A 12,614-nucleotide genomic window follows, 5' to 3' on the forward strand; every position below is an offset into this window, starting at 1 on the left:
GAAGGCGAATGGAATTTTGGCCTTTATTGCCAGGGGGTTAGAGTTTAAAAATAGGGAAGTCCTGTTACAACTGTACAGGGTGTTGGTGAGGCCACATCTGGAGTACTGTGTTCAGTTTTGGTCCCCGTATTTAAAGAAGGATATACTAGTATTGGAGGCAGTTCAGAAAAGGTTCACTAGGCTGATTCCTGGGATGAATGGGTTGTCTTATCCAGAGTGGCTAAACTGGTTAGGCCTTTATTCATTGGCGTTTAGAAGAATGAGAGGTGATTTTATAGAAACATATAAGATTTTAAGGGGGATCGACAGGATAGATGTTGAGAAGATGTTTCCACCAGTGGGGGAATCTTGAACTAGGGGACATAATTACAGAATAAGGGGGCACACATTTAAAACTGAGATGCGAAGGAATTTCTTCTCTCAGAGGGTGGTGAATCTCTTGAATTCTCTGCCTCAGAGAGTTTTAGTTTTTAGTTTTAGAGATACAGCACTGAAACAGGCCCTTCGGCCCACCGAGTCTGTGCCGACCATCAACCACCCATTTATACTAATCCTACACTAATTCCATATTCCTACCTCATCCCCACCTGTCCCTATATTTCCCTACCACCTACCTATACTAGGGGCAATTGCTAATGGCCAATTTACCTATCAACCTGCAAGTCTTTTGGCATGTGGGAGGAAACCGGAGCACCCGGAGAAAACCCACACAGACACAGGGAGAACTTGCAAACTCCACACAGGCAGTACCCAAAATTGAACCCGGGTCGCTGGAGCTGTGAGGCTGCGGTGCTAACTACTGCGCCACTGTGCCGCCTAGTTGTGGAGGCTAGGTCACTAAATGTATTTGAGGAGGAGGTAGATAGATTTTTGAAATCTCGGGGAGTCGAGGGTGAGGCAGAGCAGGCCCGAAAGAGAAGTTGAGGACTGGGACAGATCAGCCATGATCTTATTGAATGGCGGGGCAGGCTTGAGAGGCTGAATGGCCTACTCCTGCTCCCATTTCTTGTTCTTATGGGCAAAAACCTCATCCTTAAATGCAAAACTATAATGAGCATCACCTGCTCTCTATTAACACTGAAAGGAGTCCTGTTTAATTAAAGGAACCAGCATTTTCAATATTGTCACGGGTTATAGAGTCATAGAGTTATACAGCACAGAAACAGGCCCTTCGGCCCATCGTCTGTGTGCCGGCCATCAAGCACCTAACTATTCTAGTCCCATTTTCCAGCACTTGACCCGTAGCCTTGTATGCTGTGGTGTTTCAAGTGCTCATCTAAATACTTCTTAAATGTTGTGAGGGTTCCTGCCTCTACCACCACTTCAGGCAGTGTATTCAAGATTCCAACCACCCTCTGGGTGAAAAAGAATTTCCTCAAATCTCCTCTTCAACCTCCTGCCCCTTACCTTAAATCTATGCCCCCTGGTTACTGACCCCTCCACTAAGGGAAAAGTCTCTTCCTATCTAACCAATCCATACCCCTCAATTTTGTATACCTCAATCATGTCCCCCTCATCCTTCTCTGTTCTGAGGAAAGCAACCCTAGCCTTTTCAGTCTCTCTTCATAGCTGAAATGCTCCAGCCCAGGCAACATCCTGGTGAATCTCCTCTGCACCCTCTTCAGTGCAATCACATCCTTCCTATAGTGTGGTGCCCAGAACTGTACACAGTACATCCAGCTGTGGCCTAACTAGCATTTTATACAGCTCCATCATAACCTCCCTGCTCTTATATTCTATGCCTCGGCTAAGAAAGGCAAGTTTCCCATATGCCTTCCTAACCACCTTATCTACCTGTGCTGCTGCTTTCAGTGATCATTGGACAAGTATACCAAGGTCCCTCTGACCTTCTGTACTTCCTAGGGTCCTACCATCCATTGTATATTCCCTTGCCCTGTTAGTCCTCCCAAAATGCATCACTTCACACTTCAGGATTAATTTCGATTTGCCACAGCTCTGCCCATCTTACCAGCCCATCTATATCGTCCTGTAATCTACAGCTTTCCTCCTCACTATTTACGTCACCACCAATTATCGTGTCATCTGCAAACTTACTTATCATACCTCCTATATTCACATCTAAATCATTGATGTGCACTACAAACACCAAGGGTCCCAGCACCGATCCCTGTGGTACACCACTGGTTACAGGCTTCCGCTCACAAAAACAACCCTCGGCCATTACCCTCGGTTTCCTGCCACCAAGCCAATTTTGGATCCAATTTGCCAAATTGCCCTGGATCCCATGGGCTCTTACCTTATTAACCAATCTCCAATGTGGGATCTTATCAAAAGCCTTACTGAAGTCCACGTATACTACATCAACTGCTTTACCCTCATCTACACATCTAGTCACATCCTCGAAAAATTCAATCAGGTTAGACAGACACGATCTCCCCCTGACAAAGCCGTGCTAACTATCCCTGATTAATCTCTGCCTCTCCAAGTGGAGATTAATCCTGTCCCTCAGACTCACCAGCCTGTAATTACCTGGTCTGTCCCTGCTACTCTTATTTTTTATTTATCTAGAGATACAGCACTGAAACAGGCCCTCGGCCGAGTCTGTGCCGACCATCAACCACCCATTTATACTAATCCTACATTAATCCCATATTCCCACCACATCTCCACAATTCCCCTACCACCTACCTATACTAGGGGCAATTTATAACGGCCAATTTACCTATCAACCTGCAAGTCTTTGGCTGTGGGAGGAAACCGGAGCACCCGGCGAAAACCCACGCAGTCACAGGGAGAACTTGCAAACTCCGTACAGGCAGTATCCAGAATCGAACCCGGGTCGCTGGAGCTGTGAGGCTGCAGTGCTAACCACTGCGCCACCCTTGAGTCTTCTTGAGTAATGGTACCGCATTCGCTGTCCTCCAATCCTCTAGCACCTCTCCTGTGGCTGGAGAGGATCTGAAAATTTGTGTCAGAGCCCCTGTTATCACCTCCCTTGCCTCACATAACAGCCTGGCATACATCTCATCTGGGCCTGGGGATTTATCCATTTTTAAGCCCACTAAAACAGCTAATACTTCCTCCCTTTCAATGTTAATATGTTCAAGTATATCACAATCCCCTTCCCCGATCTCTACACCTACATTGTCGTTCTCCACAGTGAAAACAGATGAAAAGTAATCATTTAAAACCTCACCTATGTGTTCCGGCTCCACACACAGATTGCCGCCTTGATCCCGAATGGGCCCCACTCTTTCCCTGATTATCATCTTGCCCTTAATATACTTATAAAATGCCTTAGAATTTTCCTTTATATTGACCTCCAATGTTTTTTCATGTCCCCTCTTTGCTCTCCTAATTACTTTTTTTAAGTACCCCCCCCTACACTTTCCATACTAAGCACTGTTATGATAATGGGGCTTGGGGCATTTTGCTACATGAAAGGCACTACATAAATGCAAGACGTTGTTGTTGTCGTTGTTGTTGAGGAACCTGGCCAATCTTGCTTCTTAGTTGCACTGACGCAATTGGGCACAAGCCGCTGACCCTCCAAGTCTGATATCATAACAATCGCACTCTGAGCTAGTTTCATTCCTTACTTCTGATGTAAGGTCACAGACCTGAAAAGATTAACTCTATCCACAGATGCTGCCAGACCAGCTTTGTATTTCCAACATTTTCTGGTTTTATTTCAGGATTTCAGCATCCGCAGTATTTTGCGTTGGTTTCATTCTTAACTTGACAGGATAAATGGACACTGGTCAAGGATACACACTACAGAAACTGCAGTTTCCATTAAACAGCCCAAACTGTAAATTTTCATTTACTATAACCCACCTAATCATGATGAAGGATAATGAAAATCCAAGTATGGTAGCCTGGGACTGATCAAGGTATTGAGCACATTCCTTAAGAATGCAACAGCTGTCGAAAAGTACAACATGTGCCCAGATTTGCACCTCTTCAAACATTAAAAATACCAAATAGACTACAGCACCGCATAGCTATGAATTATACTAGCTCACTTCAGGGTTTCATACATCCCACTGTTGCAAATGCACAAAGTAGCCAGAAATCATTTATACACAACCACCTCATTACAAATGTGTCATGTTTTTTGAATCTTTTTCACAATAAATAGTATTCCTGAACAACATTTCAGTGAAATGCCTCAAAGTTTATTTGCAATAAGTTCGGCACCTGCACAAAATGTAATGGCATTACTCTCTCGTCTGCTGGCAGAGCAACACAGGTCTCAGAGAAAAACTTAAGTTCAAACAAAAAAAATCCCCGCTCCATACAAAACTGAGATCTCCCCTGGGGAGGTGAAAAACCAAGTTACAAAAAAAATCCAGGCCAATTTAGGGGGGAAAAGAAAACCTGGCAAATTCCTCTCCAACCCACCTAGGCAATCGAAACTAGTCCAGGAGATCACTCTGGCCCTGAATTCCCTGAAGTACCTACCTCTTGTAAGAGCTGATGAACTTACTGAAGGTTCATGTATATTTCACAGAGCAAACAAAAATTTATAGACGTTCTTTTCAGTGCTAGTCCAACACAGAAAATATCCAGAAATATTGGAGAAATAAAGCATTGGTTACCAAGAAGTAAAAGCTGGATCTCCACCCACCACTCCCTCCAACCAAAATCCAAGAGCATTATCAAAGTCATTTAGTTTATTTGCCGATAAGCCTCCGAGCCAGCTTGATTCATTTATACAACATGATGCAAGACTTTCCCTTTGCCTTTTGTTTATTTGGTTTACTTCAAGCAAAAATATCTATGCTAACTAAAACAAGCCTTCTTTGAATCAGACCAGCAACACATCTCAGTTTCACGTTTCCTGACATATTTTAATGACCTAGACCTTCTAAGTTTGTGGATGATACGAAACTTGGAAGCATTGTGAACTGTGAGGAAAATAGTGTAGAATTTCAAAAGGACAAAGACAAGTTGGTGGAATGGGCGGACAGGTGGCAGATGAAATTCAATGCAGAGAAATCTGAAATGATATATTTTGGTAGAACGAACATGGAGAGACAATATAAAATGAAGGGTACAATTCTAAAACAGGTGCAGGAGCAGAGGGACCTGGGTGTATATGTGCATAAGTCACTGAAGGTGGCAGGACAGGTTGAGAGAGCTGTTAATAAAGCATACAGTATCCTGGGCTTTATTAATAGGATAGAGAGTACAACAGCAAGGAAGTTATGTTGAAATAAAAACAAGAAATGCTGGAACCACTCAGCAAGTCTGGCAGCATCTGTGGAAAGAGAAGCAGAGTTAACGTTTCGGGTCAGTGACCCTTCTTCGGAATTGATGTTGTACTTGTATAAGACACTAGTTCGGCCTCAGCTGGAGTACTGTGTCCAGTTCTGGATGCCGCACTTTAGAAAGGATGTGAAGGCATTAGAGAGGGTGCAGAAAAGATTCACGAGAATCGTTCCAGGGATTAGGAACTTTAGGTTATGAAGACAGATTGGAGAAGTTGGAACTGCTTTCCTTGAAGAGAAGGCTGAGACGTGTTTTGTTAGAGGTATTCAAAATCATGAGGGGCCTGGACAGAGTAGATAGGGAGAAAGTGTTCCCACTTGTGAAAGGATCAAGAATGGGAGGGCACAGATTTAAAGTACTTAGTAAAAGGAGCAAAAGTGACATGAGGAAAAACTTTTTCATGCACCAAATGGTTAAAGTCTGGAATGCACTGCCTGAGAGTGTGGTGGAGGCAGGTTCAACTGAAGCATTCAAAAGGGAATTAGACTGTTATATGAAAAGGAAGAATGTGCAGGGTTACGGTGTTTTACATTATGAAAAGGATGGGACAGAGTAGATAAGAAACTGTTTCCGGTAACTGAGGAGTCTAGAACAAAAGGGACATGAATTGAAGATTAAAAGCAAGAAATTTATGCATTACCAACTTTAATGACTAAGGCAGAGACCACGGGGCAGGATTTTTTGTTCAGGGGCGAGGAATGGAAGTCAGGACCGTTTCCGGCTCCCAAACCCGCCTTGGGGAAAAGGAGTCACCAGCCCCAATTTTGATGGGGGCACTGCCCTTAATTGGCTTGGAGATGGGTTTGGCAGCAAAGTAGCAGCCACGGGGACAAGAATGGAGGTGGGACTATGCAAGTGCATGCCGATTTAAGTAAACCACGACAGCCATTACTGTGGCTGGCATTTCATTGCTTTACTTGCAGCTGGAAAGATGTCTCGGGGAGACAGAGGCCTGGAAACTACAGCACGTCAGCCCCTTCACGGATGCAGGCCTGGAGGTCCTCCTTGAGGCTCTGAGGGAAAGGAGGGAAGTCCTATTCCCAGAGGGGGCAAAAGGAGGCCATCCACCCAGACCAAGCAGGCCTGAATGGTGGTAGCTGACACAGGCAGCATACAGAGTGCGGTGCACAGAAACTGGGTACAGTGCAAGAAGAGGTTCAATGACCTCATTCGCTCTGGCAAGTTGGGTGCAACGCCAAATCCTCAGGACAGGTCTCTGAGTATACACCCTCCAGCAAACACACCAGCTGAGGAACCGGAGGATGTATGCTGCTCCTGAACATGGCAGGAATGTGCACCCGGGGCACTTACTAATCTCTCAGCAAGGTTCAGAGGCATAGTGCTGCTGAGGACCTGCCAGCACTGAAACTTGCAGCTTCTAATGAATAGGAGCAGTTAGCATTGGCCATAGAGGCCAGCAGTGCTTTAACTCACTTTCTTCTGTCCTTGCAGGAGAAACGGGCTTAAAATGCCCGAGAAACAGTGCAGACAGGAGGGGAAGTTCCATACCTGCACATTATCACTGCTATGGACATCACCAGGGTCATTGACAAAGAGCAAGTCGGGCAAGGCAAAATGGGCATCCATGGTGCAGGTGCTGATTAGAGAGTGCAAAGTGTTCATTAAAGGGACTGCATTGCACTCCAGCCCATCCAGCAACATACCAAAGATTGAGATGCATTGGGAAACCTCAGAACAGGAGAAGCTTCTGCTCTCACGATCTCTTCTTGTGTCTCCCACACGTACAGACGTTGAGGCAATTAGACCAACTCCCTCATCACTGGGCTAAGCGCAGCCAGAGAAGAGCTCAGACTAAGCAGCATCACACCTTACAAGCACACCCTCCACCAGTGCAGATACAGTCACCTCGGTGGGTCCACACGTGCGGTTGGATAGGGTGGCACTGGATGATGAGCATGGCACTAAAGTGCAGGAGGTGCTTAGAGAGGCAGAAGCAACTGTGGGCAGTCCCTCTCGGAGGATGCTCAGCTGAGCGCAGTTACAGGATCTCAGGAGTCACAGGAAAGGAGGCTCTACCTAGACAAGCAACAGATATGCTCCCACATGTCAGAGTTCCCTGAGGCAATGCGGGGACTGAGCCTCATGGACTGAGAATGGAGGACTGCATCCAACTCATGTGCACCACCACAGCTCAGGGCTGTGAGCGCATGAGCTCCTCCACAGAAAGTGCGTCCAACCTCATGGAGAGCCATATGCGAGATCACTTGGCGTGCATGCAGGAGTTGTGCACTGGCGTTCATAGAATGCATGCTACACTACGTAGCCTTGACCAGTCAGTGGCGCAGATGACACAGGGATGTCTGGCAGGGATGCCAGTTGTGCCGCAGCTAGTGGCCTCCTCCAGCTATCTGAAGTGCCAGCCAAGGGCTGAGGCTGTCACGGAGAAGGATGAAGGTGCCACACCTCACAGAAAACCATCATCATCAGCCTCCTTAGTCCCTCTGGCTAAGGGAGCATCTGTGCAGCACGGTCCCATGACAGAGGCTACCCCTGAAATAATGCTGGTGCAGCAGCCTCTGGAGGTGCACCCAATGGCAACTGCCGTGTGCATCTCAGCCGCAAACCTGGACAAGTGAGCAAGCTGCCTCCACCTCCTCCAAGGGCACAAAGGGAGCACTGAACAGAAGCGGGGGAGAGTGGAGGCCACGGTATCAGTGCTTCTGGCTGCTTCCAAGGATCAGCTGCAGACCTTAGTGGGTCAGTGAGGTCTCTTTCACTTATAAATGTGCACTGTTAATATTTACAGTGTGTTCCAAAAGTGACACATGAAGCCAGACATTTAAGACTCCTTTTATTAATGGTGGTACAGCAGAAGAAGGATGAAGTGGTGAAAGGGAGCAAGGGTCTGTAAGCAGTGACAGTGAAACCTCTGGACAAATGTGTATCCTTCATTAGCAGTAAGAGTTGAGCAGCTCCAAGCTACGTTTTCAACGCAAGTCTTCTCACAGCCAGCTCAAAGCAAGTTCCAGACCACTCTTTTCCTCCTGGGTCAGACAGGCTCAGCTGAGACATGCCTGGATCAGATGATGTCTGATATTGATGGCATCCTGACATGACCCTCAAGCCCTGCACTTGACCTTCCTCCTCTTCAGATGAGCACTGTTCATGAACGTTTCACTGTGTTAAAGTTCCACACTGCTCTGAGGGCCATGTCAAGGAGAGCACAGCAGGCCACCACAATCAGCAAGGCCCCTGCAGAAGTGCAATGCAGGGCGCCACCCAACTAGTTCAAGCACCGGAACAGCATCTTCAGAGGCCCGATGGCCTGCTCATAGGTTGTCCTAATGAGCAATAGCTTCAGTTGTAGCACTTCTGTGTCTCTGTCATGGGTTCTTGTTGAGGGGTGAGTAGCTATCTCTTCAAGGGCTATCCCTTGTCCCCTAGAATCTATCCACAGCAGCTGGGGCTGCAGTGAAGAGTTGCAGCAGCCTGGGCTGGCAGAGGATGAAGGAGTCATGGCAGCTGCCAGGAAAGCGAGTGTACACATGCAGGAAGCTCTTGCTGTGGTCGCAGACCAGCTGAACATTGAGGAAGTAGAAGCCCTACCTGCTGATGACTCTCACTGGACGGTCACTGGGTGCCTTGATGGTCACATGGGTGCAATTAATTATGTCCAGTATTTGAGAGAATCCAGTGATGGTGGCGAAACCCACTGCCCTCTGTGCCTGCAAGGCTGCATCTATCTTGAATTGAGTGTACTGTCCAACTCTTGCAAATGGGGCATCAGTGACCTGTGAGATGCAGTAGTATGTAGCTGTTTGCTAGACCAAGGTCTGTAGGTGATCCATGGAAGCAGCCAGAAGTGAAAAAGTTCAAAGCCATAGTGACTTTGCCAGCTACGAGTAGGATATGGCGAGCAGTGCTGGGAGGTGGGAGGTGTGAGGTCTTTGGTGCCAAGAGCACAGATCTCTGGGACCACCTGTGTGGAAAGTCACAGTCTCCTCCAGCACTGGTTCTCTGTCATCTCACGGTAGCTCTGTCTTTGCCGGTAGATTCAAAGCAGAGGGTATGGCCACTGTCTTTCCTGACCCTCATCCCTCTCCTCTGTGCTCCTGATGTCCGGAGCTCTGCTCTTCCTGCAGAGGATGTTGCTCCTCATTGCCACTGAACCCAAAATCTGAGAGTCGCACCCCCATTGCCAGCTGCTGCCTTCCTTATGCTCAGGTGGCCCCCAATTGTGTTTGGCACTGCCCTGGTGAAACTCGCCGGCGCCAGCATGGGCATTAGGAAGCCAGCATGCTGGTCAGCACCAGTATTTTCATCCCCCGCCCACCTCTGTTCCTGCCCCCAGTGGAATCCTCAAATTCAGCCCCATTTAAGAATAGGTTAGATAGGAAAGGGATATGAAAACAGAGTGGGCACATGGCATTCGGACTGCTGTTCCTGTGAAGCATCAGCAAGTTGCTTTAACAACTCTGCTGAGATGGACAGTTAGAGAATACAAGAAACCAGACAAAGCAACATACAGTTTAGAAAAAATGCAATATTTTTACATTTAATGCAATTTTATTGCATTGTTAATTTGAATTTAAATTGATAACATATCAATAAGTGCTCCTTTAGTTTAATTTTTATATACAGGAACAAAATTGGGTTAATTACATATGACCAAATTCAAAACAAATTTTCCAGATGCAAAAGGGAAAAATCTCAGAAAACTGTCATATTTATGGGAGAGCCATACCCTAGCATATCCAGTTGCAAGTTAAATGTCATCCCTGGCAGACAGATACATAGAAATATGTAGAAGTTACAACACAGAAATGGTCTAACCAGATTTCCCTCCATTATAAGCAAACAGTCCTAATCACACTCATCAACCCTGTTCCCATATTCATTCATCTATCTAACTATTCAAATCTTGAACGCTGACATAGTTTCTACCTCAACTATTACTTCAAAATAAATTCCACAGTCTCACAATACTGTGTGAAGAAGTTTCTCCTGCCTTCTCTTCTGAATCTTTTACATAAATCTTGCATCCTTCACCCAAGTCTGCTTCATTTCAAATCATATTGCAATCTGCATTAGTCTAACAAAAAAAAAAGAGACCAATGTTTTCTTCCTTTACATTTCTTTTCCTCAGACCAGACAGCATCCTATTGATTCTGCATTGCATGATCTCTAAAATCACAATTTCCTTGCTATAGTGTGGAGCCAAATACTGCACATAGCACTCTAGCCAAGGTCTTAAGGTTTCATACAGGACAGACATTACCTCTTGGCTCTTACATTCTATACCTCTTATAATAAAACTTGGAATTCCAATAGCTTTTTTATAACCCCATCAACCCGAGGTGCTGCCTTTAATGTCCTGTAAGCCTGTACCCCAAATTCCATTCAAAGTCCACTTCCATTCAAAGTACAAATGCATCCTTCACACGAACGGACTTGACAAGGTGCACATAGTATTGTATCCCGAAGATTAAATTAAAGCTCTCCCAAGGTTTAAAACTACTTACTCTTTCAGTCAAAAGTTCCAGACCTCTTGGACAACCATGGATATCCTTTGGGGGTAATCAGTGGAAATGTTGCTGTACCTAGATGCACACGTGTTCACTACTTTTCCCCTCTTCCATTAAAGATGAAAGTCAGAGAACAAAGTTAATCATATAGAGGAAAAGTAAACCTGGAAAAGGTACATAGCTACACCATAGAATCAAATCTGACACTCGCAAGCAATCATTATCTCATCAAGGAGTTCAAACCTTGAAGGCTATAAAAACACAAATATATGTTGTGACCAGTGGAGTAGTGGGCCTAGAGGGAGACAGTGCACTCCTCCAACCTCGGTCGTAACATATAAATGGGGGCTTGTCCAGGATTTGAAATCCACAGACATATCAGAGTGCTGGAACTTGCTGAGGCTAAGGCTGATTTTTACAGTGAATTTTGCTTTTCATATTGAAAACCAAAATGGCTTTGTCAGTTGCTATGAACTTTCTGGAGAGGGAGGATTTATCCTTGATTTGCATAACATGACCAAGACTAGGCTATTGGCATAGGCAGAAAAGTTGAAGTTAGAGTTAAAAGCAGGAGCTAAGAAAGCAGACATAATTGAGGTAATAGCACAGCATTTGAAATTGGAAGAAGGACAAGGCAATCCAGATGGTTTTCAATTGAATTAGCTAGATTTCAGTTGCAGTTGAAGCAACTTGAAGAGGGAGAAGAAATGAGAAAACTTGAACTTGAAAGAGACGCAGTTCAGAAAGAAGAAAAGGAAAAAAAAAGAGAAAAAGAGGGAAAGAGAAAGAGAGAAAAAGGAAAAAGAGCATTTCGGAAGCTGGGACTAGAATGGCAAAGGGAAAGAGAAAAGGAAAAAGAGAGGCAGGAGAGAGAAAGGGAGCGAGAAAGGGTATTTCAATTTAAAAAAAGTTGGAACCAAAACAAAAGGGTGGCCTCGATTTCAGGAAAATGTTCTGATGAGGAAGAATTTGACTCCAACCCAGGGCCCTGTTTAAATTTGTGCAGGCCCTCCCCAAGTTAGAGGAAAGGGACGAAGAGGAATTTTTCATTTCCTCTGAAAAGATAGCTGAACAGATGAGGTGGCCAAAAGAAAATTGGACACTGCACAAGCATAGCAGGTTGATAAGCAAAGCTCATGAAGTTTACGCTATACTTTGAGGAGGCTTCTGCAGATTATGAGATGGCAAAAAAGGCTATTCTCGCTGCTTATGAGTTGGTCCCCGAAGCTTACAGGCAGAAATTTTGGAACCTCTAGAAACAGCCTGGGCAAACTTATACAGAATTTGAGAGGGTAAGGCAAACTAACTTTGATCATTGGATGTGGGCACTACAGGTATAGGCCATGTATGAGACCTTTAGGGAAATAGTTCTCCTGGAAGAATTTAAAAATTCACTCCCTCCATTAGTAAGAACCCATGTAGAGAACCAGACAGGCAGCTGAGATGGCTGATGATTTTGAGCTTGTCCACAAGCCCAAACCCCTTTTTCTATCACCACCACAAACCCGAGAATGATAGAAGGTGGGAGGGTGAAAGGAAGGCAAGTAGCCAGGGACAAGAAGGGACAGCTGGTAATGTACCAGGATCTCTTCCTCAAGCCAGAAAGGAAGGTGCTGAGAGTGGAAGTGAGGTCCGAAAGCCTAAGTGTTTCTATTGCCACAGGGTGGGACACCTTCGTGCAGAATGCTGGAAGTTACGGGATAAACCCATAGGACTTACTGGGGTACACAACTCCAATGGAGAGAAAGGGGCCCAGACTGAGAGTATGATAGACAAAGTTGTGGCTCTGATTGCAGCTGTAAGGTCAAGTACAAACATCACTGGGAGTGCAGGGGACATGAACAAAATACCTGAGAGCTATCGGGAATTCTTATCAAAAGGAAAAGTAATTCC

The 12,614-nt window shown here is 45.4% G+C and overlaps 1 protein-coding gene across 4 annotated transcripts in view; it reads right to left on the reverse strand.

Annotated features, from left to right (window-relative positions):
- The window catches only part of stk3 (serine/threonine kinase 3 (STE20 homolog, yeast)), a 761,988-nt gene that overhangs the window by 712,951 nt on the left and 36,423 nt on the right, over window positions 1-12,614 (reverse strand). Inside the window, exon 2 of one of the 4 annotated variants that reach the window (XM_068031156.1) lies at window positions 10,719-10,828. The exons of the other annotated variants lie outside the window; for them this stretch is intronic. The gene's annotated coding sequence lies outside the window, so the exon portion shown is untranslated. The remainder of the gene's footprint in view (window positions 1-10,718; window positions 10,829-12,614) is intronic. 4 annotated transcript variants of the gene reach the window in all.

This window comes from Heterodontus francisci, chromosome 5 (genome assembly GCF_036365525.1).
Source record: "Heterodontus francisci isolate sHetFra1 chromosome 5, sHetFra1.hap1, whole genome shotgun sequence".
NCBI classification, from domain to species: Eukaryota; Metazoa; Chordata; class Chondrichthyes; order Heterodontiformes; family Heterodontidae; genus Heterodontus; species Heterodontus francisci.